We start from the raw sequence: 25320 nt of genomic DNA on the forward strand, positions 1-25320 counted from the left end.
CCTCTCTCCATTTCTCTCTGTCCTGTCCAACAACAACAACAGCTATGACAACAATAACAACTACAACAATAAGGACAACAAAATTGGAAAAATAGCCTCCAGGAGCAGTGGACTCATAGTGCAAGCACCGAGTCCCAGAAATAACCCTGGAGGCAAAAAAAAAAAAATCACACACACAAAAATTAGATCAATTTACTTTAGAAGCTGTGAAATGATAGAGGTTTTTTTTTTTTACATTAAAATTTTCCTTAATGTTACCACTAAGATCTGAAATACAAGTGTTATCTGCAACATTTGCTGGTCAATTGATATAGACAAGACACGAGCTTCATTTTTCCCATCTGAGAGTAATAAAACATTTTTTTAATCCTACCTCAGAGCAGAGCATTGCTATGAGACTCCAAAGCTACTATGTATACAAAATACTTGGTAAATGTAAAGCACTTTAATAATATTCAGAGCTATTGTTATTATCAATGCAATTGCAAACCCTGCTTTGACAGAATTATTTTTTCTCAGGCACAGACAGTGCTTTATCTTCTGTCTTCCATATGCCACACATTAGAAGTTACTTGAGCTCAAGGTCAGTTTTTAACTTTGACTTCTTAGAGAAGCAATGGAAGAAACCAGAGATCTATGTGAATATTTTCCAAGAAAATCATCCAAAAGGAATACCCAGGGAGAGAAGGAAAGCTTTCCAAGGACCCCACAGGAAGAACAAGTTTTTGTTGAAAGCACTGGTCTGTTGGAATAACTATGTCTTGACCATTATTCCCCTCCTCCCTGGAAAAGACTGGCTCCTTGGTTGATCTCTGCTGCATGTCCATGTCTTTAAGGAATTCAGTGGCTCCGAGCATTCATTCCGAGTGTCTTAGTCACACGAGTTCAACTTGAAAAGAAACTAATATTTAAATCCAATTATCACATCCTAGGTTAAGTCTGAGTTCTTGTCACTTAGCAAAAGCTGTGTATAGTGTTGGGGACTGAGACACAGCTCACTTGGTAGAGGACTCTGATTTCAGTTCCTGGCCCCACATGGGGCCACCATGCACCAAGAGGCTTCCTTCCTCCCTTCCTCCCTTCCTCCCTCCCTCCCTCCCTTCCTCCCTTCCTCCCTTCCTCCCTTCCTCCCTTCCTCCCTTCCTCCCTTCCTCCCTTCCTCCCTTCCTCCCTCCCTTCCATCCTTCCTTCCTTCCTTCCTTCCTCCCTTCCTCCCTCCCTTCCTTCCTTCCTTCCTTCCTTCCTTCCTTCCTCCCTTCCTTCCTTCCTTTCTTCCTTCCTCTTTTATTCATTCTATTTCTATCTGAAATTAAAGGACAATAAAAGAGGCTCCCGGGGAGCAGTGGTACGGTGTGAAGCTCTGGTGTAGTACTGGTATTGCTTAAAAAGGTTCCCTACATCTTACCATTTAATTTAGGGACGATTAGTATGGGGTAATTCTTGTTGGGATTTTGACTATTGAAATGCAGCATTAGATGGTCAGAGCTACACCTCAGTAGGTGTTCAACTGATTGATTGTTGCAGGGGCTTCATCAATCTGGGCTAATATTTTGAGTAGCAGAAACAGAGAGAGAGAGAGAGAGAGAGAGAGAGAGAGAGAGAGAGAGAGAGAGAGACAGGGAGGAAGACACCAGGGCCCAGAAGCTTTCTCCAGTATGGTGGGGGCTGGGCTTGAACTCAGTTGCTACTCATGTATTATATTACGTAGTAACCGTTCAGGGTAAGGGGGAAGTCTGTGTAAAGTTTGCTAAGCCAGTATTTCTGAATAATAGCACCTATTGTGAAATGAATGTTGCTATTGACTTTTAAACTTGTCCCTCTCTACCTCCTCCAGTGAAAGTTCATTCATTCCCGCCATCTACCTCATAGTTTTTCTTGTACTAGTGAGTGTTGGGATGTGCAGAGAAATGATACATGGTTTCCCTTGGTAGCAGGGCCTATCAAAGGGCTCAATTTCAAATTTAGATTCACATCCTTTTGTCAGTATCTTCATCCTCATGCTTTTGGTGCCCAGGCAAAAAGCTCTTTGCTATACTTTTGTTTTAAAGATTTTTTTGTTTGTTTGTTTTACTTTCTCCCTAAAACTGGTATGGGTTTATAGGTTTTCATTGAATTCCATAGTCTATGCTGAAATAACAGTTTTTTGTGTTGAGTGGGAAGTTGGGGGGGGTTGCTTATTATTGTTATTATTAATTATTGTCATCACCATGCTTTCATCTTTCCAGGCCAAATCTCTTTCAAATAGAGAGAGATGGGACTGGGAGGTAGTGCACCTGATTGAGCATACATTACAAATTGCAAGGCCTGGGTTCAAGCCCTCTGTCCCCACCTGCCAGGAGGAAAACTTCACAAGTGGTGAAGCAGGCCTATCTCTCTTCTTCTCAATCTCTCTCTTCCCTCTCAAAATCTGGGTATATCTATCAACTAAATACCTATTTTCTTTTAATTTAAAAATAGAGGGAGAGAAACATCACAGCTCTGAAGTTTCCTCCTTCTGCCCCATGAAGCAGGATCTGAGCTTGTTACAAGCAAGGCAAAGCAGGCACATTCCCAAGTGAGTGACCTTGTGAATCCTTTGTTTTTTAACTTGCATATTTTTTCCAGTCTTATTTCCTAAAACAATCATCCACGGTCACTGAGTCACCGTTGCACATTCATCAGAAATGATTTAGGCATATTTTTGTCTTGTTTCAATTACTCATGGGTTTATGTCTGGGCTAATTTAGCAGGTTGTAACTTGTACTATTGACTATAGAGTGATTACTCCCACTTTCTTTTGTGTTTTTCATATTTATTTGACTGTGATGAGAGATACAGAGAGAAAGACAGAGTCTAGAGGCCTGTTTAGCTCTGATTTATGGGAACTTTGGCGCCTCAGGCATCAATGTCTTTTGCATAACTGGCTTGCTGTGTCCTCAACCCCCCCTTTTTATGCTTCCTCAATGTTTTAGCTCTTCAGGGAAATACAATTATTAGGATAAATATTTGCCAACACATATTATAATGAAGTTGTACAATTCTACGGAACACCTTAGTGGGATTTTAGTAGGAATAGTAGGAACCCTTGAGTTCAATTTAAGAGAATAGCTCTGGCAAGACAGCATAATGATTATGCAAAATACTTCAGTGCCTGCGACTCTGAGGTCCTGGGTTCAACCCCCAGCACCCCTATAAGCCCGAGTTGAGCAGTGTTTTGGCCTCTCTCTCTCTTATCCATAAATATCTAATTTTCTATCTTTCACTCTTTAAAACTGAGTAAGTCGGGGGTCGTGCGGTGGCGCAGTGGGTTAAGCGCAAGTGGCGCAAATCGCAGGGACCGGCGTAAGGATCCCGGTTCGAGCCCCCGGCTCCCTACCTGCAGGGGAGTCGCTTCACAGGCGGTGAAGCAGGTCTGCAGGTGTCTTTCTCTCCCCCTCTCTCTCTGTCTTCCCCTCCTCTCTCCATTTCTCTCTGTCCTATCCAACAACAAAACAACGTCAACAATGGCAATGATAACCGCAACGAGGCTGCAACAACTAGGGCAACAAAAAAAGGGGGGAAAACGGCCTCCAGGAGCTGTGGATTCATGGTGCAGGCACCGAGCCCAGCAATAACCCTGGAGAAAAAAAAAAAAAAACTGAGTAAGTCAAAAAATACCTTTAAAATAAATAAGTACATTTAAATGACCTTTACTCTGCTGAGCCTTTCCGGTCTGTGACTGTACTGCGAGCCTCACTTTATTTCAGGTGTAAATTGTTCCATCAGTGTTTTTGCGATATTCTGTGATCATCTGTACTGTGTGAAGTTCATGCCTAAGTAAGCATTTGCTTTTCTTTGGAATGATCACCTATGTTTCTTTACTTCTATGCCTCCACATATGGGTTGTTCATATTGAGAGAAATGTTGTAAACTTATTTTCTGAAACCTACTCACACTTCTCTGTTTGAGGGTTTTCTAGAGTGACGAGTAAGCTAACTAGCATGGCCAGATATGGAAAAAAAAATTAAAATGAGATTTAAAACAATGATTGATACTTTTGTCTTGAACGATTTGCATTTTGTGTGTGGCCAGACAGCAGGTGGCTCAACTGATATATCTTATATGTTACCCTGTACAGAGACCTGGGTTCCAGCCCTAGACCACCACATGGGAGTGCTAGAGGATGAGTGTCTCCTATTCTCTCTCTCTCTTTCTCTCTCCCTCTCTCCCCCCACCCCTTTGCCTCTTACCTTCTATCTATAGGAAATAAAAGAAAAACAAATGCCACTGGGACTGATAGAGCTGTGTAGGCTTAGTCCCAAGAATAAGCCTGTTGGCAAAACAAATCAACAAACAAACAAACAACAACAAAAAAAAAACACCACATTTTACTACCATACAATCACTATATTTTTCAGGACAACTAGATCAATTGGAAGCAGAGAAAAGAAATTTGTAGAATTTAGTCTCTGTATATGTGTGGATCAAGGAGAAAGGAATAGGAGGGTTTGGAGGAGTTTCAGTGTAAAGATGAAATCAGTCAGAGGAGCAGACAGATAGCTCAGCTGGGAGGAGCCTGCTTCAGGGTGTCCCTCTTCTCTCTCCTCTCTCTCTCCCCTTCTATCTGCAAATGTGACTGAAGCCCTGCATTCCAGACAACAGGAAAATGTCACCAGAGAAAACAAACAGGGAACATCAGGGGACTCACAGGACAGGACAGGACAGGACAGGACAGGACAGGAAAGGACAGGACAGGACATTGAGGCCCTCACACTTCCAAAAGGTCTCTGATTTGGGTTTTCCTATACCCGGCAGGGGGAGGCTGTGCGCTTTTGTACTTGTTCTAATTACTGTTGATGACAACGAAGATGAGAATGGAGGAGAAAGAGGAAGGAGAGGAGAGACAGTCAGAAATATTTGCTGTTGTTGTTCCTAGTCCTTGGATTTGCTTCCTGCTTATGAATCTGGGTTCATTGCTTTTCTTCCTTTTCCTGTTGCCTTCTACCTATTTGCCTCTTACTTTTGTATCAGGATGGGATGAACTATGCTAAAACATCACAGTTCTCTGTATTTAACCCCATTACTTTTCTTATTTATTTGCTGACTTGTATAAGGATAAAAGTCATATTGTTGGAGCTGGGCATTGGCACACCTGATAGAGCACACACATCAGTGTGAAAGGATCAGAGTTCAAGGCCCTGGTCTCCATCTGCAGGGGGGAAGCTTCACAAGTGGTGAAACAGTGCTGATGGTGTTTTTTTCTTTTCTCCCTTTATGACTCTCCCTTCCCTCTCTGTTCTCTATTCAAATGAGAGAATGAAACACTTTAAATTAAGATGGCCATGTTGTTAAATTACTGTTCTTTCATGGCTGATGAGTTATCTTCTTTCTTTTCTATGTTATGTTTAGGATTGGAATAAATTAAGATATGGGAATCAAATTAATGCCCAGAGAGTGCTATTGTTTTTTTAAAATTGATTTCAATTAAATTATTTTGACTTTTTGTATCATTTACGGAGTGATGGGGTTTTTTCTTTTTTTTAACTTTAAAAAAATAGTTATTTTCCCTTTTGTTGCCCTAGTTGTTTTATTGTTGTAGCTATTATTGTTGTTGTTATTGATGAAGTTGTTGTTGGATAGGACAGAGAGAAATGGAGAGAGGAGGGGAAGACGGGGGTGGGGGGGGAGAGAGACACCTGCAGACCTGCTTGCTTCACCACCGGTGAAGCGCCTCCCCTGCAGGTGGGGAGCCCGGGGCTTGAACCAGGATCCTTAAGCAGGTCCTTGCGTTTTGTGCTGCCTGCGCTTAACTCACTGCGCTACCCCGCTGGACTCCTGTGGAATGATGGATTTTTATCTTTGTTTGTTTTCTCCACTCAGATGAGAATGCTAAAATTGTATGTCCTGTGCCTTTGGCTTTTGCACTCAGGTGGTTTCAGTTGCAGAAGTCATGCGGTTCATTATTTCTGGGATACCTCTATCTACGCACTAAGTCTTACCTTGGCTTTACCTTTGAACCTGGATTCCCGAGATACCCAATTCACTATTTACTTCTGCGCTGGATTCCCAGTGGGAGAGTGAAGCCTCGTTCAGCCAAGTAGGCTCTGTCTGGAAGAGCCCTTCTTTCCCAAACAAAACCCAATCATGAGCTTCCTGGAAGAGAGGGCTGATTTTACTTCCGTCAGAAAAATGCTGTGGTTTGGTAAACTTGGCTGACCCCGCTAGGTCATTCATGACTAATCTTTTATATGAGATACATCGCGGAGAAGAGTCTAAATCATGAATTCTAATGGGCTCTGGTTGGGCTCTCAGGGAGAGGCAGGTTGTTTGGAATGAATGCTTTTATAATAGATGGCTGGGGGTCCAGCAGTAGTGCAGTGGGTTAAGCGCACATAGCGCAAAGCACAAGGTCCAGCGTAAGGATCCTGTTAGAGCCCCGGCTCCCCACCTGCAGGGGAGTCTTTTCACAAGAGGTGACAGGTCTGCAGGTGTCTGTCTTTCTCTCCCCCTCTCTGTCTTCTCCTCCTCTTTCCATTTCTTTCTGTCCTATCCAACAACAAACGACATCAACAACAACAATAATAACCACAACCAGGCTACAATAACAAGGGCAACAAAAGTGGGAAAAATAGCCTCCAGGAGCAGTGGGTTCATGGTGCAGGCACTGAACCCCAGCAATAACCCTGGAGGCAAAAAAATAGATGGCATGAAGAGGTGATACTTAGCATAGTGTAATATTTCTGTATTTATAACAACTATTATATATCTTACTATTTTCTTCATTCAATATATCAGCAAAATGATTCTACCATGTTCATAGTCGAATAGTATGTGACCCTGTATATAATGACCAGGCTAGTTTGGGGATGAATTAGTTACTGAGTTCTGCTTGTAATGATATTCTTATTTTTATTTTATTTTTTAATTTTTTAAAAGTACCTTTATTAACTTATTGGATAGAGACAGCCAGAAACCGAGAAGGAAGGGGGTGATAGAGAGGAGAGACAGAGAGACACCTGCGGCCCTGCTTCACCACTTGCAAAGCTTTCCCTCTGCAGGTGAGGACAGGGGCTCGAACCCGGCTCCTTGCACACTATAACATGTGCGCTTAGCCTGGTATGCTTAGCCTAATGCACCAACACCCGGCCCCCTTATTTTTATTTTTTAAGGTTATTTATTTACTTATTACCTTTTGTTACCCTTGTTTTTTTTTTCATTGTTGTAGTAGTTATTGTTGTTGTTTTTATTGATGTCATTGTTGGATAGAACAGAGAGAAATGGAGAGAGGAGGGGAAGAAAGACACCTGCAGAGAGGGGTGAAGAAAGACACCTGCAGACCTGCTTCACCTCTTTTGAAGCGACTCCCCTGCAGGTGGGGAGCTGGGGGCTCGAATTGGGATCCTTACGCTTGTCCTTGCACTTTGCGTCACGTGGGCTTAACCCAATGTGTTATTGCCCGACTCCCTGTAATGATGTTTGTATTAACAAATTTCTACTTAAAAATGCGGACATTTGGCAGGTATTTTTAGACTTGACTTTGTTTAGAAAAAAAAGACTCAGACCTCAAAAGAATAGATTCTTTAACTTTTTTTTCATGTCTCAGAAAGGAATATTGAATAGCTATATTATACCCCTTTTATCAATCCATGGAATTAGACAAATACATGGAGACATTAATTTATTTATTCATTGACTCAGAAGTTATTTGGGGGCATACTGTATGTTCTAAGCACCATGCTTTTCTATGTGCTGATAGAGAAATAGCTCTAGTAAATTGATTTACTTGTACTTTCGTTCATTGGGTTGATTACTATTATTGAGAAACTGTGATTTGCCAGATAATTAAAATACAGTTCCTCTTTTGAAAAAAATTTGCAATATACTTGGAAATCCCCTGTCTGATAAAAGTGATCGAGACACTCTGAATGAATTCTAAATCAAATGGAAGAGGTCGCTGGTGTTAGGGGAATAACGCAGATGCTGAAGCTTTGTTGCTAAGGACGCTTGCTCAGTATCAAGCTAGGTTGCTCCTGCTTTTTTCTCACCTTGTCAGTTATTGTGCATACAAGCTGAATTTTAAAGGAATAAATATTTATTTTATTAGATAAGACAGACATTGAGAGAGAGGAAGGGAAGACAGAAAGGGAGGGAGGGAAGGAGAGAGAGAGAGAGAGAGAGAGAAAAGACTCAGCACCCTTACTTTACAGCTTGTGTAGCTTGACACCTGCTGATGGGGACTGAGAACTTGACCCTAGTCCTTGCACATGACAACATGTGCACTCCATGGGTGCACCATCACCAGGCCCCTAATAGTTTGTGTTTTTTTTTTTTTTCTATCTAGAACACTGTTCAGTTTTGACTTACAGCTATGACAGGACTTCAGAATCTTAGACATAGGAGTCTTTTGCATCACCGTTATGCTGTTTCCTTGGCTGTAAACACAGGTTAATTTAACTTAATCGACTAAAATTTGACCTTGTGCCTCTAGTTCTTCAGGTTCTATTCTTAGTGCCAGGTACTGAGAATAATATGAAAAAAAAAATAAACAGGGTTCCTGCTTCTGAAAACAATGACATGTATCTCCAGGTAACAGGTAAGGACATCAAGGGACTGTGCTATGGTAGAAGTAGTGGTATTGGTGTTTCATGGACTGAGTTTCAAAGCATTGACAAGAATAGAGTTCCAGCTACAAGAAAAAAAGGGATCAGAAGTCAGAAAGCTGGCTGTGTTGGATGGATTACATGTTATGATTCTTTCCCTTCTTTTTATATTATTAGTGATTTAATAATGTTTGACACTATTGTGGGATATTATGAGGGGTACAGTTCCACACAGTTCCTGCCATCAGAGTTCCATATTCCATACTCTCCATTGGAAGTTTCCCTATTTATTATTCCTCTGAGAGTATGGACCAAAGATCTTTAGGAGGTGTTAGAAAGTCAGGCTTCTATAATTGCTTTTCTGCTGGGTATGGGTATTGGTAGGTGGACCCACCACCACCACCTCCCGTCCGCCCCAGCCTGTTTCTGTCTTTCTCTAGTGGGTCAGGGCTCTGGAGAGGTGGGGTTCCAGGGTACATTGGTGAGGTCATTTGCCCAGGGAAGTCATGTTGGCATCATAGTAGCATCTGAAACTTGGTGGCACCTGCTTTGTCCTTTCAACACCCTTTTGAGAATTTATAGTAGTTATAATATTCCACCGTGGTTCCTCTTTGTCCCTTCCTCTATCGTTTCTTTCCTACTGGCCTGGAAATTCTGCTCTCACTTGGAATTCCGAGGTTTAATGTGTGTGTGTGTGTGTGTGTGTGTGTGTGTAGAGTCTGTCAGGTTTTGCCATCAAGCTGCCCACATGTCATGATTTTTTACTGGAGCATAATCTCTGGAGTGCTGGGCTAGCGTTGTGGGTGTTTCTTCCTGGGCACGTGCTCTCTGGGTTGGAGAGAACTCGACCCAAGCCAACCTGGGCTGCTGCTTACTCAGCGATGTGGGAGAGGAACCAGGAACTCATGGCAGAGCGGGGACGTAATGCAATGTCTTTATTGATCAGAGACAGCGCCTTTGTATATCTCTTTAACCGGAAATGGCAAATGGGAAAAGGAAATGGCTAGGAGAGGGGGTGGAGAAAAGAGCGCGAAGGTAGCAAGCTTCCATAGCAGCTGTTGTGAAGGTTCTAACCAGTGGGGTTAACCAATACCCTGCAGGCAGGGAGGGTCTCAGGCAAAACAATGATTATGTAAACAGACCACAGCATCAGCGATGGAGCAGAGCAGGGGGGCTGCCCGGCACTGGAGGAGGTTTGGGAGGGGCCATGAATTCTAAAAATGAAGGTTTGGATATTCTTCTGGAAAGGATGGTGAGTCAGACATCTACTTCCCATCTGAATTGCCACTATTTCCCAACTCCTCTTTCTGGCACACATTAGTTCATTGGATTTTACTTAAAACAATAGTAATATATTTTGAGATTTCCAATAACCAAAAAAAAATCAAAGAGTAACCTTACAGATATCTAAGTTTAAGTAAAAATATTGAGCCAATTTCAAGACTCATTCATCACAATCCTATCTTATACAAAGCTTCTTTATTGACACTTGTCTTCTCTCATCCTCTCAACAGATGTGTGGGTTAATGCAGAAAATCCTTTATTTTCTAGTCAAGGAAATTGTGGCCTTAGTTAAGGATATATAAATATACATGTACATACACACATATATGTATTAAGGTCTTTTAAAATTATATTTAATTTATTGTTGGATAGAGACAGAGAGAAATTGAGAGGGGAGGAGGTAGAGAGGGAAGGAGATAGACACCTGCAGCCCTGCTTCACCACTCATAAAGCTTTCCCCCTTGAAGGTAGGGATCAGGGACTTGAACCTGGATCCTTGCACACTGTACTGTGTGTGCCTTTTAGGTGTGCCACCACCTGGCCCCAAGATATATATTTTTCTGTCTCATAGAAAAGCAGTGTTGATCCAGTCCTCAAGTCCGGGCTGCCTATTCTAGTGAAGTGTTCCTGCCATAAATCACATGGGCTTCCTCTTGTATTGTGGCCATGATGTGTAGCAGCCTGCCGGAAAGGTTGCCATTGAATGTAGAGTCCATAGGGAGTGAATCACTTCTCTGTTATTCCATTATCTATCTCATACTTCCAGCCAGCTTTCAGACATTTATTAATAATCTACTATGTCCATTTTCATGTCCCTCAGAAAGTAGGAGGCCAGGCCTGGGCTTTGAGATCTAGTTTGAATATACCTACTTGTGAATTTTTCAGAAGTTTTCAACCCCTACTTTTTATTTGCTTTTATGTAAAAATGGACAGACTCTAATGGCCTAAAATGCAAGGTGGTATGTCCTTAGCAAGGAGCCTGGCGTGAGTTAACCCCTCAGAACAGCTCTTCAGTCATTGAAATGATCGTGTTTGGCTGTGTCCTCCATGTGTTAGCTCCATGAGAATATCAAAACACAAAAGAGTCGTCAGGGATATTTCCTTTTTTTTTTTTTTTAACATACTCTTCATTTATTTATTGAATAGAGAAAGAGAGAAATTGATAGGGGAGGGGGAAGTGAAGAGAGAAGGAGACAGTAACACCCACAGTACTGCTTCACTATTCAGGGAAGGTTTCCTTGTCACGGGGGGGACCTGGAGCTTGAATCTGGGTCCTTGCCCATTGTACCATGTGTGCTCAACCAGGTGTGTCACTGCCTGGCCCCTGAAGATGTTTCTGTAAGGTAAGGGGACAAAAAGTCCCAGGCCTTTTCTTAGCATAACACCTTGAATTTTTGTTGTTGTTGTTGTTGTTGTTGTTGTTGTTTATTCACAATGTTTAGTGATTTCTGGCAGAAGTGGCTCATATAAATGGTTATTTCAGAAATATGCTTACTGTGAGAGAGCACTACCTTCATCTTGAGAACCCCATTCGTTTTTCACTCCTATCTCACTGCTAATGTTCCTCCTTAGCTATTTTTTCATGGTTTGCTGATCTAGTTTTTTTTTTTTTTTTTTTTTTTTCTGATTCAGCATCTCAAGGAGCTGATTGTTCCATTAACTACGGTAACACCCATGGGCTTGTCACACATGTATATGGAGCTGAGGGTCCCTATGCTTTCGACCCTGCCTGCAAATGCATTCCCTCATACACATGCACACACAACATACATGTGCCACGTGCACACAATGAGTACATGCTAGGTTTACAGGACGGCACACACACAGACAGAACATGGCTGTTACCATTTCATTTTGCTTCTGGGATAAAATAGTTTATATAAGTAGGTCCATAGGTTAAGTATGCCCATATCGAAAGGTTTGGCAGAGGAGTCTGGCAGGAAGGCTCTTTATTAATTAATTAATTAATTTATTTATTTCCCGTAGCAGAGGGTTTGCATAGCATTATTTTCAGGGGTCAAGCCCTGCTGGGCCTGGATCAGAGTTCTTTGCCAGCTTTGAGGGTGTGGTCCACACAATCTGATGTTTGCTTTAATGACTGTGAGAAGTCTCTTACACAGATTGGCTGCCTAGAAAAACATTTCAGATGATTCTCCGTCCTGAACTTTGGCTTTTCCAGCTATGACCAAGGGAGCCTTCATGGAAGTGTAAACTTTTTCTCCCATTGTGCCATGTAAAATGTGGTTTCCTTCTTTTATCATCTTAGGGAATCTCATTTCACTGTGATCCCCGTGTACAGGCAGTCAGAGTAGAGGTAGGACTTTCTGGCCTTGCTTTAACAAAACTGAGCTCACATTCTGATAAGTTTGCCTGTTGGGACCATCAGTGAATGGCTGACATTGTGATCTACAGCACAGGGTGCCAACTCTCGAGAGATTGTGGGCATAAAAGATTACTTGAGCGAGCTACTGGTGAAAGTCCTCTTTTTCTACACCTTCTTGGACTGTTGCTGTTCCTGTGCGATCTTCTTTCGAGACGCATGCAATGCAGTTTCTCCCCAGACCTGAATGCTGGTGAACAATGGCTAAGGACTGTGGCCCATTCACGTGGCTGGCTGTCCCTCCTCTTTGTTTATTTTGCTACTACTACATTTAAATACCTAATAAACCTGCCAATCTGATAACCCACAAGCAAAAGGCCCCAGTAGTTTTGACTTTTTTTTTCTGTATATGTCCTTCCACTGGGTTGAGTCTATGCAGCACAAAATCCACAGAATGCATTATAAAAAGACTATACACAGGGGGAGGGGGGCGTTGAGCGGTAGCACAGCTGGTTAAACACACATGGCATGGCGCGAGGCACAATGACTGGACTAAGGATCCTGGTTCGAGCCCCTGGCTCCCCACTTGCAGGGGGGTCTCTTCACAAGCAGTGAAGCAGGTCTGCAGGTGTCTATCTTTCTCTCCCCCTCTCTGTCTTCCCCTCCTCTCTCGATTTCTCTTTGACCTATCCAGCAGCAATGACAACAATAATAATAATGACGACAACAAGGGTAACAATAAGGGCAACAAAATGGGGAAAATGGCCTCCAGGAGCAGTGGATTAATAGTGCAGGCACTGAGCCCCAACAATAACCCTGGAGGCAATAAATAAATAAGTAAATAAATACTATACACAGAGAATGCTTTCCAGTATGTGTCAAAGTGTACTAACATTATCGCTTGACTTCTATCTCCTTGTCTTCATTAATCTATATTCAGACACTGACTGTTACTAGGATGGCCTTTGTCTGGAGAGATGCTTCACAGAGTTGGTTTTCATGTCTCCTGCTTGTGTATGAATACAGGGAGGTGTTGAGAGACAGTCAAGGCTGAGGTGATTATAAAATGGGTGCAGTGGAGGACAATTTAAAAACAGTCAACTTGTTGCCCTCCACCATCACTAGAAACTCCACAAGCCATCAACTTACAGCACTTCCGTGCCAGTCTACTTCCTTTTGACTTGTCCCTTCTGCCCTTTGTGAGAAATAGAGGAGACAGGGCACCTGCCTTCTCTTTAGGAAACCAGGTTACTCTCGTTCCATGTATGGCTGCACAGCTCCAGTGAATCCCACATATAGAACTTTTATTCAAATGCATATTCTTACATGACCATAAGGGGCCATTTGTTTGTATAGAGATAAAAACCACAGCTACGCGCAGTGTGTAAGCAAACAGGTCACAGTTATAAACGGTCACTTAAGTTCCACTCTAGTTATCTTACACCCCTTACCATGAGCAAGGACCAGGTTCAAGGCTCTTCTCTCCACCTGCTACAGGGATGCTTTACAAGTAGTGAAGCAGGTCTGCAGGTGTCTATCTTTCTCTCTTCCTCTCTAGCTTCCCCTCCTCTCTCAGTTTCTCTCTGTACTATCCAATAAAATAGAAAGGAAAAAAATGGCTCCTTAATGCAGGGGGTTGTAATGCTGGCAATAGGCCCCTGCGATAGCACTGATGGCAAATAATAATAATCATTGTAATAATACCTCATTAGTTTTTCCAGATGTCATGAGCATATGCACTTTCCTATTGCTAAGTGACATTGTAGACGGAAAAAAAATATGAGTAAACTAACATTAGAGTATCAGATTTCATAGTGAGACATTTCAGCCAAGAACTCATTTAGGGAGTGTTCTAGGCCTTCTTGTTTTTGTCATTTATTGTTAGTTTTGTACAAGTGGGTAAATATACAGAAAAAAATAGAAATGAACTTGGAAATTTGAGACTAAGCTAGAAAAAAAAATGGAATCATGGAACTAATCACTAATATTTGCTGATAGGCATTGGCAAACTATCTTCTTTTTTTTTCTTATAAATCTTTGCATAGGTTGAATATTTTTGCTTTTACAATTAAATCTGGAAGTCCAGAAATAAGAAAGAAAGTGCTGCTTCTTTAAAAAATAAAATTAAATTAAAACAACGACAAGCTTCTGTACTATACAAGACACCATAACTGGCTTCTCTCCCTCCACTGTCTGAAATGAATTGAGCAGTAGCAGGACGCAGGGTCTCTGGGAACAGCTGCACTAGATCTTCTGGGTGGATAGTTGTTTAGTTTGTTTTTCAACAAGTTTCTGTTAAATAGCTATTTAATTCAGTCAGGTGCCTCACCAAGTATAGGTTCAACAATGTGTCTACTATATAAGAATAGGCCCATGTTGTGCCTTCTGACTTACATAGGTTTTAAAATCAAATTACAACAAAGTTGTTGGATTAAATAAAAGGTAAAGCTTATAGGGCAGGGTGGTTGTGGGCCTTGTAGAGTCTACATGTTACCATGCACAACGACCTGGATTCAAGCCCCAGTCTCCTCCTGTGTTGCAGAATGGACTCACTGTCCCGAAAAGTCCAGGCCATTGTTTCCATGAGGTCCAAGCAGGTTGACCCCCAACTCTCCCTTCAGGTTGAGACAAGGGCAGGTTCCCCCAATCTCTGTAATTTATGACAGCTGGCCCCACAGATATGGGTGGCTTTCTACACATGTCTTCCTTCTTTAATTAAAAGCCATGGATTACTGTGTTGACCTTAAAACCACCAGCAAACATCCGGACTGCTCAGTTGTCTCCCTTTTCCTCTCCCCTGCTGCTCTAAAGTACCTGCAATTTACCTCTGGAAAAACTGTACATTGTAAAGCTTATGGTCAAACAGTCTGTTGGTCAAAATGTAACTGTGCATTGTGTTGCTCTGTGTTTGGGTTCATGGAGACCCCAAACCTTCCCGCTCTGAGTTATGGTCTATATTTACCTGCTTTTCCTTTCAATAAGTGAATTGCCCCACTGAGACTTTCCCAAGGCTGACTGCTTGTCTCTCTGCGCACTTTGCTCTTGCCACACTGAGCTACCCTGGGACTCCCAGGTGGCAGGTCTGACTCTCTCCTCAGCTGGCCAAGGGGGAGGGGGACCCAGAGCAAGCCCACACTCCTGCAGGGTGTGTGTATGGAGGGGTGGGGAAACTTCATAAGCAGTGAATCAATGCTACAATTCTCTCTTCCTTTCTACCTCCTCTTCCCTCTCAAATTATCTTTTTCTCTATTCAAGAATAAATAAAACTATACTTTAAAAGGCAAAGAATAAAAAGCAAAGGGAACACTCAAGGTTCATATGTATGTAAGTGAAGAACCTAAGTGGGCTAAGGATCTATTCATAAACTAAAGCACAGGCACTGAAATTTATAAAAAAAATAATAAACCAAAATAATTTTTTAGACACCATGACAACAACAGACAAAATAAATTCATGGGACTATATCTAATCTAAAAACCTCTGCACAGCAAAAGAAGCTACCATGCAAGCAAAAAGACCCCTTAGAGAATGGGAGAAAATGCTTCTATACCAGACATCAGACAAGAAGCTAACAACCAAAATATTAAAGAGCTCACCAAACTCAGCAACAACAGTGGGAAAAAAAGACCCCATCCAAAAATGGGGAGAGCATATGAAGAGAATATTCACCAAAGAAGAGATCCTAGAGGCCAACAAACATATGAAAAAATGCTCCATGTCACTGATTATCGAAGAAATGCAAATAAAGACAACAATGCGATATTGCTTCACTCCCGTGAGAATGTCACACATCAGAAAAGGTAGCAGCAACAAATGCTGGAGAGGTTGTGGGGGGGTAAAGGGGCCCTCCTGCACTGCTGGTGGGAATGTCAATTGGTCCAACCTCTGTGGAAGCAGTCTGGAAAATTCTTAGAAGACTAGAAGTGGACCTAACCTATGTATCTTGGGGATATATTCTAAGGAACCCAACACACCCATCCAAAAATTTCTGTTTATACCTATGTTCATAGCCGCACAATTTGTAATTGCCAAAACTTGGAAGCAATCCAGGTGTCCAAGAACAAAGGAGTGGCTGAGCAAGTTGTGGTCTATATGCACAGTGGAATACTACTCAGCCATTAAGAATAAGAGTTCACAAACTCAATTGTAGTTCTTCACAGCAACAATCTATCTTTTAAAAAAAAAAGCCAGGAAAACAATCCCATTTTGGTCAGTTCATAAAAGAATAAACTGTATAGGAATAAATGTAACAGAGGAGGTAAAAATAACAAAATACTGATACAGAAATTAAAGGCACAATGTTCTGGTTTTGAAATGAAAGGGTTAATATTATCAAAACATTCATTTTACCCAAAAAGATACACAGTGGAACACCATCCACATCAAAATTCTAGTGAAAGTGATACTGGAGAAGGAGCAGTAACTATGGTACTGAATTCTCAGTCATAAGGTTCAAGTTCAGTCCCTGGAAGCACGTGTACAAAGGTGATGTCTGATTCTTTGCCTCTCATGCCTCTCTTTTTCATAAATAAATAAGTAAAATGTGTGCTTCAAATCGATGGCATTTCATATATATATTAAAGTACTATTGCACTATTAACAATAAAACCACCTAAGTGTCTGTGTATAGTTGAATGGATTAAAGAAAAGAAAAGAAAAAATCTTTCTACAACTCAGCCATCACCTATGAGGCTGGCAGGCTAGCAGAATAGCACACTTGGATAGTGTACTTACTGCTTTGCCATTTGGGCAACTTAGTTGAGAGCCTGCCCACAGTGCACTGGAAGAAGCTTCAGTGCTGTGGTCTCTTTCACTCACTGCCTCTTTGTCCTTATCTGTAGAAGTCATCTGAAGTGAGTCAGTTGGGCGGTAGCACAGCGGGTTAAGGGCACATAGTGCAAGGTGCAAGGACCAGCTTAAGGATTCCGGTTCGAGCCCCCAGATCCCCACCTGCAGGGGAGTCGCTTCACAAGTAGTGAAGCAGGTCTGCAGGTGTCTTTCTCTCCCCTCTCTGTCTTCCCCTCTTCTCTCCATTTCTCTCTGTCCTATCCAACAATGATGACATCAATAACAACGATAATAACTACAACAAGGGTAACAAAAGGAAATAAATAAATATATATTTTTTAAAAGTGTCATGCCTACATGGATAGACCTCTTGAACACTATGCTACTTAAAATGCACCATGTATGGGGCGGGGGTGGGGGGAGAAGTTCATTTGTGTGAGTAACCTAAGAAAAGCTGAATACATAGACTTAGAAAGGAGAATTGTGGTTGGCAGTGCCGGGCAGGAGGGGAAAATAATTAGATTTGATCAAAAGGCATAAAGTTGCAGTTTGGTAGGAAGCATCAATCTACTTTATAACACAATGACTTAATCACAGTACAATAACAGGCAATGCAAGTTTGCTAAAAGTTGATTTCAGGTGCTTCTCTCTCTCTCTCTCTCTCACTTTCTCTCTCAGTCTCTCTCTTTCTCTCTCTCTTATCTCTCTCTTTCTCTCTCTCTTATCTCTCTCTTTCTCTCTCTGTCTCTATCTCTTTATCTCTAGCTCCTCTCATCTTTCTCACACATAGTTGTAACCATGTAAAATAAGGTTCATTAGCTGTGCTGTAGGACATATTTTGCTTCGTATACGTACACAAAACAATCATTTTATGTACAGTACATATATTTCATTTTTTTATTTTTAAAAGAAAAAGAAAACTCGAAAATTAGGTTGGGAAATATTTGCAACTTAAGGAAATGAAGTGGTGGGGAATCCTCTCTTGAGCTGTGTCAACATCTGGGCTAGCAAATTTTGTACTACTTCTTCTTCTTCTAGCGTTTGCCCTTCTTCCATAGCCAGTCAACAGCGTCAGGTTGAGCCTGATGTAAAGTTTCGAGACCTCCTTTGAATCTGGAGAGGTGGCAGTCGTTGACTATGTGGGTCATAGTCTGCCTGGAGCCGCAGGGGCAGTTCGGGTCGTCTCTGGCTCCCCAGCGGTGGAACATAGCGGCGCACCGGCCATGGCCTGTTCGATAGCGATTGAGGAGGGCCCAATCATAACGTGCCAGGTCAAAGCCGGGTGGACGCTCGCAGGGGTCTGTGATGAGGTGTTTGTTCTTTACCTCAGCTGACTGCCAACTCTGTTTCCAAGAGACTGGAACAGAGAAGTTCAGTGTAGGCGTAGGGGACCAGATTGGGTGACGAGACGTCAAGCGTTGGACAGGGTGGGCGAAGATATCCGCGTATATTGGCAGGTCCGGTCGAGCGTAGACGTGGGAAATGAACTTAGATGATGCCGCATCCCGACGAATATCTGGCAGGGCGATGTTGCTAAGAACTGGCAGCCATGGAACCGGGGTGGAACGGATGGTTCCAGAAATTATCCTCATGGAGGAATATAATTTCGAATTGACCAAGTGGACATGGGGGCTACGGAACCATACTGGGGCACAGTATTCTGCAGTGGAATAGCATAATGCCAGAGAGGATGATCGTAGTGTGGAAGCGCTCGCGCCCCATGAGGAGCTGGCCAGTCTTGCAATGATGTGATTCCTCGCACCCACCTTTGCTCTCTTTGTACTACTGATTAAATGTAGCAGGCAGGGTCCCCGCACTTGGATTTGTCTGCCTAGAAAGCACCTGTCTAAGAAGAGACCAAAATGGATGACGTTTGGAAGCAGTTAGTTCCAAGTGAAAACAGGTCTTGTTAGTGGGAGATTCAGTAGGTCTGGTGGGATGCATTGGATCGACCTTCTCGTGGTGCATCCCGTGAGGACCCATTCATTGGGGAAACTGACGATCCTTCCTAGCCAACTGAATCCACATGGATCCCAGTCACTTTCAAAGCCAGCAACAAGCAGCTCCTGACAGCTTTGCTGTTGACTGGCTACGGAAGAAGGGCAAACGCTAGAAGAAGAAGAAGTAGGTCTGGCAATGAAATCTCACAAATTGTTTGTCAAATTGGATGTGTAGTCCCAGGCTGACTGTGATATTATTCAACTATACCAGCTAAAAGACACAGGGCCATATTTGAGATCGATTGGTGTCATTTTTAAGGATTTCTTTTATGATTTTTTTTTTGAGCAAATGTAGTAATTCCTGGCTGAACAGGACTATGTTGGAAGCAAGGTAAGAGAGCAAGAGAGTAAAATGGCAGCCTTATGTGGAAGATTCAAGGGCCGGCACAGAATACTGACTTCACTCAGGGCCGGCACAGAATACTGACTTCACTCAGGGCCGGCACAGAATACTGACTTCACTCAGGGCCGGCACAGAATACAGACTTCACTCAGGGCCGGCACAGAATACTGACTTCACTCAGGGCCGGCACAGAATACAGACTTCACTCAGGGCCGGCACAGAATACAGACTTCACTCAGGGCCGGCACAGAATACAGACTTCACTCAGGGCCGGCACAGAATACAGACTTCACTCAGGGCCGGCACAGAATACTGACTTCACTCAGGGCCGGCACAGAATACTGACTTCACTCAGGGCCGGCACAGAATACTGACTTCACTCAGGGCCGGCACAGAATACTGACTTCACTCAGGGCCGGCACAGAATACAGACTTCACTCAGGGCCGGCACAGAATACTGACTTCACTCAGGGCCGGCACAGAATACAGACTTCACTCAGGGCCGGCACAGAATACTGACTTCACTCAGGGCCGGCACAGAATACAGACTTCACTCAGGGCCGGCACAGAATACTGACTTCACTCAGGGCCGGCACAGAATACTGACTTCACTCAGGGCCGGCACAGAATACTGACTTCACTCAGGGCCGGCACAGAATACAGACTTCACTCAGGGCCGGCACAGAATACTGACTTCACTCAGGGCCGGCACAGAATACAGACTTCACTCAGGGCCGGCACAGAATACTGACTTCACTCAGGGCCGGCACAGAATACTGACTTCACTCAGGGCCGGCACAGAATACTGACTTCACTCAGGGCCGGCACAGAATACAGACTTCACTCAGGGCCGGCACAGAATACAGACTTCACTCAGGGCCGGCACAGAATACAGACTTCACTCAGGGCCGGCACAGAATACAGACTTCACTCAGGGCCGGCACAGAATACTGACTTCACTCAGGGCCGGCACAGAATACTGACTTCACTCAGGGCCGGCACAGAATACTGACTTCACTCAGGGCCGGCACAGAATACTGACTTCACTCAGGGCCGGCACAGAATACTGACTTCACTCAGGGCCGGCACAGAATACAGACTTCACTCAGGGCCGGCACAGAATACAGACTTCACTCAGGGCCGGCACAGAATACAGACTTCACTCAGGGCCAGCACAGAATACAGACTTCACTCAGGGCCGGCACAGAATACAGACTTCACTCAGGGCCGGCACAGAATACAGACTTCACTCAGGGCCGGCACAGAATACTGACTTCACTCAGGGCCGGCACAGAATACTGACTTCACTCAGGGCCGGCACAGAATACAGACTTCACTCAGGGCCGGCACAGAATACAGACTTCACTCAGGGCCGGCACAGAATACAGACTTCACTCAGGGCCGGCACAGAATACAGACTTCACTCAGGGCCGGCACAGAATACAGACTTCACTCAGGGCCGGCACAGAATACAGACTTCACTCAGGGCCGGCACAGAATACAGACTTCACTCAGGGCCGGCAGAGAATACTGACTTCACTCAGGGCCGGCACAGAATACTGACTTCACTCAGGGCCGGCACAGAATACTGACTTCACTCAGGGCCGGCACAGAATACTGACTTCACTCAGGGCCGGCACAGAATACTGACTTCACTCAGGGCCGGCACAGAATACAGACTTCACTCAGGGCCGGCACAGAATACTGACTTCACTCAGGGCCGGCACAGAATACAGACTTCACTCAGGGCCGGCACAGAATACTGACTTCACTCAGGGCCGGCACAGAATACTGACTTCACTCAGGGCCGGCACAGAATACAGACTTCACTCAGGGCCGGCACAGAATACAGACTTCACTCAGGGCCGGCACAGAATACTGACTTCACTCAGGGCCGGCACAGAATACAGACTTCACTCAGGGCCGGCACAGAATACTGACTTCACTCAGGGCCGGCACAGAATACAGACTTCACTCAGGGCCGGCACAGAATACAGACTTCACTCAGGGCCGGCACAGAATACTGACTTCACTCAGGGCCGGCACAGAATACAGACTTCACTCAGGGCCGGCACAGAATACTGACTTCACTCAGGGCCGGCACAGAATACAGACTTCACTCAGGGCCGGCACAGTATACTGACTTTCTCTGGCTTTTGTAGAGTGGGCCCTGAACATGGCTGTAACCAGCTTCAGAGGCAGGTTAGTATGCAAAATGGGAAACAAACAAACAAAAAATCCCTGCCTCTCCTTCAAGTGACTGGGGTAATGAGTTCTTGATGGTGTGAAGAGAGCATAGACTGAGTTAGAGCTGGTCACTTAAAAGTTCAGCCTAGGCAAATTAAAGTCACAAGTAAAAGGGTTAGACATGAACAGCATGGGGCAGAAACAGTGATGTCACGGAGTAATGCTTTCTTCTTCAGTCTTTGAGAAGTGATCATGTAAAACATTTGCTTCAGCTTTGAAGACAGGTTCAAAGTATAACGTCTTTTTCTGTGAGTCTGAAATGAAAATGATCGGAAAGAGTGTTCTAAGGATGTCAGTTTGGAATCCATATGGATTATTATTATTATTTTTTGCATCTTGTGTGGATAATGAAATATTGCATCATAGAAATTTGCTTGATTGTATCATAAAGCTTTGAAATTCAATTTTTTGCAGTGTAATGAAAATAACCTTGTCCAAGATACGTAAAAGACTGTGAAAGAGCAAAATGAAAATAAGAGGGGCAGGGCAAGTAGCATAATGATGCAAGAAGACTCTCATACCTAAGGCTTCTAGGTCCCTGACTCAGTCCCAACCACCATAAACCAGAGCGAAGCACTGCTCTCCGAAGGCAGATCTCTAGACAAGAAATTAGCTAGGATGAGAATGTGCACTGTGCTTGTGGATTCATATGCTTGCGATGGCCCGGAAAACATTACTCAATCTAAAAGAATTAGTATGATCTTTGCATATAGAAGAGTGACCCTCACTGCAGTGATGAGGCACGTTAAATGGCCTTGTGAATTGGTCTTGTCGTGCTATGGGTCCTATTGGGTAATTTGTTTACAATCTTATAAACCAGCAATACAGTCATATATTCTTTTCAGAGTGTGAAGATATATATATATATATATATATATATATATATATATATATATATGTACATATATATATATATACTTTTACGGCAAAAAAAAATGGTAAGGGCTGGATGGTGGCGCACCTGGTTGAGTGCACATGTTACAAAGCACAAGGATCCAGATTTGAACCCCCCTGACTCCATCTGCAGGGGGAAAGCTTTGCGATTGGTGAAGCAGTGTTGCAGGTGTCTCTCTGTCTCTCTTCCTGTCTATCTCCACTTCTTTCTTGATTTCTGGCTGTCTATATCCAATAAATAAATAAAGCTAATAATTAAAAAAATAAAGCCAGTGAGATCTGGAAAGAATATTTGGCGATGAGTAAAATGATTCTGACTGTTTTGGAATCTTATCTACTGAGTTCATTACATAAGCAGTCATCATGTCAACCATTCCCAATACTGGTTTTAAAAATTACAGCGTTTCTTCTTTTGTAAGTGTCTGTATTGCCAGCTGGGTGGAATTCCTTTTACAAACACCCAGATGAATGGATTGGAGAGAACTCTTTATTTATCTATGATTTCAGCTTCACCTGTTTACCATTTTCTTGTTAAAAGGAATTAGTGAGTGTTGGGTATATGGCTATGAAGCAATTGAACAAATCCCCACTGCGACTATAATACAAATCCATCTTCAATCCCGGAGCAAATTGTTCTCATTTGGGGAGGGGTAAAGGTATTTTATCAGCTCAAAACAAAAATTAACAAATATTTTGCAGAAGGTGAACTCTAGGGTCTCCACCAAATCCCGAACAAATTAGAACGAAGCAGAAACAGCTGTTGCGTAAAATGCACATCCGAAGAGTAAGTTGTGTGCTGTCAGGCCATATTACTTGCATCCATTGTCCCAGTGTTAGGATTTCTCAGCACCTTGGCAAAAGGGTGGACAATATGACGTGAGAAGCACACGTTTAATAAAAATAACAAGTTCTCTGAGTTTTCCTCACTTTGGGATCTAAGAGACAGACTCTAAGGTACGATTTGTATTCAACTTTCTTCTTCCTCCATGAGAAATAATTCTTAATATATACATCAAGTAGACTTGCTTCTGTGACAAGAGAATTTATATAGCTGACTGAGCTTAGAAAACTCAGCGGTCTTTTAAGAGAATTCTTATCTTTTGCAAATGCTGTCCCCAACAACTTTTGGTGGAATGATTTTTTGTGTGCATTGCCTACGTGTGCCACTCTTTGATTAACACTAAGTGAAACCTCTTCTTGGCTGTGTCTGAGGGTCACTTGAGTCAAAAGATGGGTGATACCTGAAAGACTGGAATGTAACCTTGACCAGGTTTCAAATCCCGAATTTGTTAAGTGATGAATGCACGTCACTTAGGGATGCTGTGAGTACGAGAAATGTGTCACATGATTCTGAGCATTCTACAGTATTTGTGGTGTGTGAAGGAATTCTAGAGTAATTTCATACTTGTTCCTGTCTTTCAAGTATGGGCCTGGTAGTTTTCCTTGTGAAATTTGTTGGGCTGTGCTGAGGAGCCTCTGTAAAAAGTTCACCTCCTTCCACCCAAATTCAGTCCACTCAGAGATAAAAAAAAAAAAGTGAACATTTCATATCTAAAATATGACCTTTATAATGAATTGAGTAGATGTGGCCCAATATAAATCATTTCTTTTTTAAAAAAATTGTAAAAAATCTTTACTTGTTGGGTAGAAGAAGCCAGAAATCAAGAGGGATGGGGAGACAGGGAAGGGGAAAGAGAGACAAAGAGACACCTGCAGCCCTACTTCACCACTTGCAAAGCTTTCTCGAACGCAGGTCCTTACACACCGTAACTAACGTGCACTTAACCAGAAGCAGCACCACTCAGTCCCAATAGGAATCATTTTTAGGGGTATTTGAACTTTTGAAAAATACCTAACTAGAAGAAGTAACTCTTCCAGAATCTCTTTCTTTGGTGGCACTAGTCTCTACTGGTCTTTCTCCAGGAGCAGATGATTATCAGTAAGTGCACTGCAGCCCAAGGTTACCAAGAACATATGGTCTCAGAGAATTTAACACCACCAGCATTGTTATCTTAGGATGTTATTTTATGTGTATCAAAGCTCCCATACGCCATAAGGATACACAGTCCAAGAAAACAGGGAAGATGTAACACAGAAAATACTGTCTTTTCTCATTTATCTACCTCTGTCCCCATCCCCTGCTCCAGAGTCAATCATAATAGAGTTTTGATTTCCACTTTCTTTAGTGGCTACCAGTCCAAGTTGCAATGATATATTTTTATTTCATTTCTAAAATTGTCAGCTTTCTATCATATGAATTGAGGGCTGGTGAAATAGCTTCCTTGGTTAGTTTTGCCATGTGCACAATCCAGGTTCAAGTCTGGCCCTCATCACATTGACAGAAACTTTGGTGCTGTGGTGTCTCTGTGTCTCTTTACATCCCTTTCTCTAAAAAATAAAAGAACAATGCTTAAGTAATATCTATAATTCTTTCCCATAGAGGGTGAAGTACTTAACTCACAATTACATGATCTCCTATCTCTGCTCCCTTCATCTTTTAATTTTTATCAAGCAGATTATTGTGATTACTTATTTTTTTGGAGATAGCTTAGTCATAAAATAGTCCTTCAACAAAGTTCTCTTCATCACCTATTTGCTTATTGGCTGTGGAATTTTTTTTTTTAATCAGAGCACTGCTCAGCAGTGGGTCTGGTGGTAGTGGTATTTGAACTTACTCTCTCAAATCTTCAGGCATAAAAGTCTTTTTTTGCATAATCATTAAGCTATCTACCCCACTCTGGTTGGATATGTAATCTTAAAATGTTGTTTGTCTGTCAAAACTTCAAGTCTACCACCTGTAATTAGTGATGATCATCATGATACTTCTTTCATAAGTTGCTGAGAGGAGGAATAAATCATTCTATCTAGACAAAGTCTTAGCACTGG

The 25320-nt window shown here is 42.7% G+C and overlaps 2 long non-coding RNA genes across 2 annotated transcripts in view; both read left to right on the forward strand.

Moving 5' to 3' along the window:
• Positions 1–2315, forward strand: part of LOC132537433 (uncharacterized) — a 144010-nt gene extending 141695 nt beyond the window's left edge. The window contains exon 3 of the long non-coding RNA XR_009548865.1: positions 2226–2315. This is a non-coding gene — a long non-coding RNA (uncharacterized LOC132537433). The remainder of the gene's footprint in view (positions 1–2225) is intronic.
• Positions 2316–2455: 140 nt separating this feature from the next.
• LOC132537629 (uncharacterized) overlaps positions 2456–25320 on the forward strand; it is a 45414-nt gene continuing 22549 nt past the window's right edge. The window contains exon 1 of the long non-coding RNA XR_009549091.1: positions 2456–2554. This is a non-coding gene — a long non-coding RNA (uncharacterized LOC132537629). The remainder of the gene's footprint in view (positions 2555–25320) is intronic.

This window comes from Erinaceus europaeus, chromosome 3 (assembly GCF_950295315.1).
Source record: "Erinaceus europaeus chromosome 3, mEriEur2.1, whole genome shotgun sequence".
Taxonomy (NCBI): Eukaryota; Metazoa; Chordata; class Mammalia; order Eulipotyphla; family Erinaceidae; genus Erinaceus; species Erinaceus europaeus.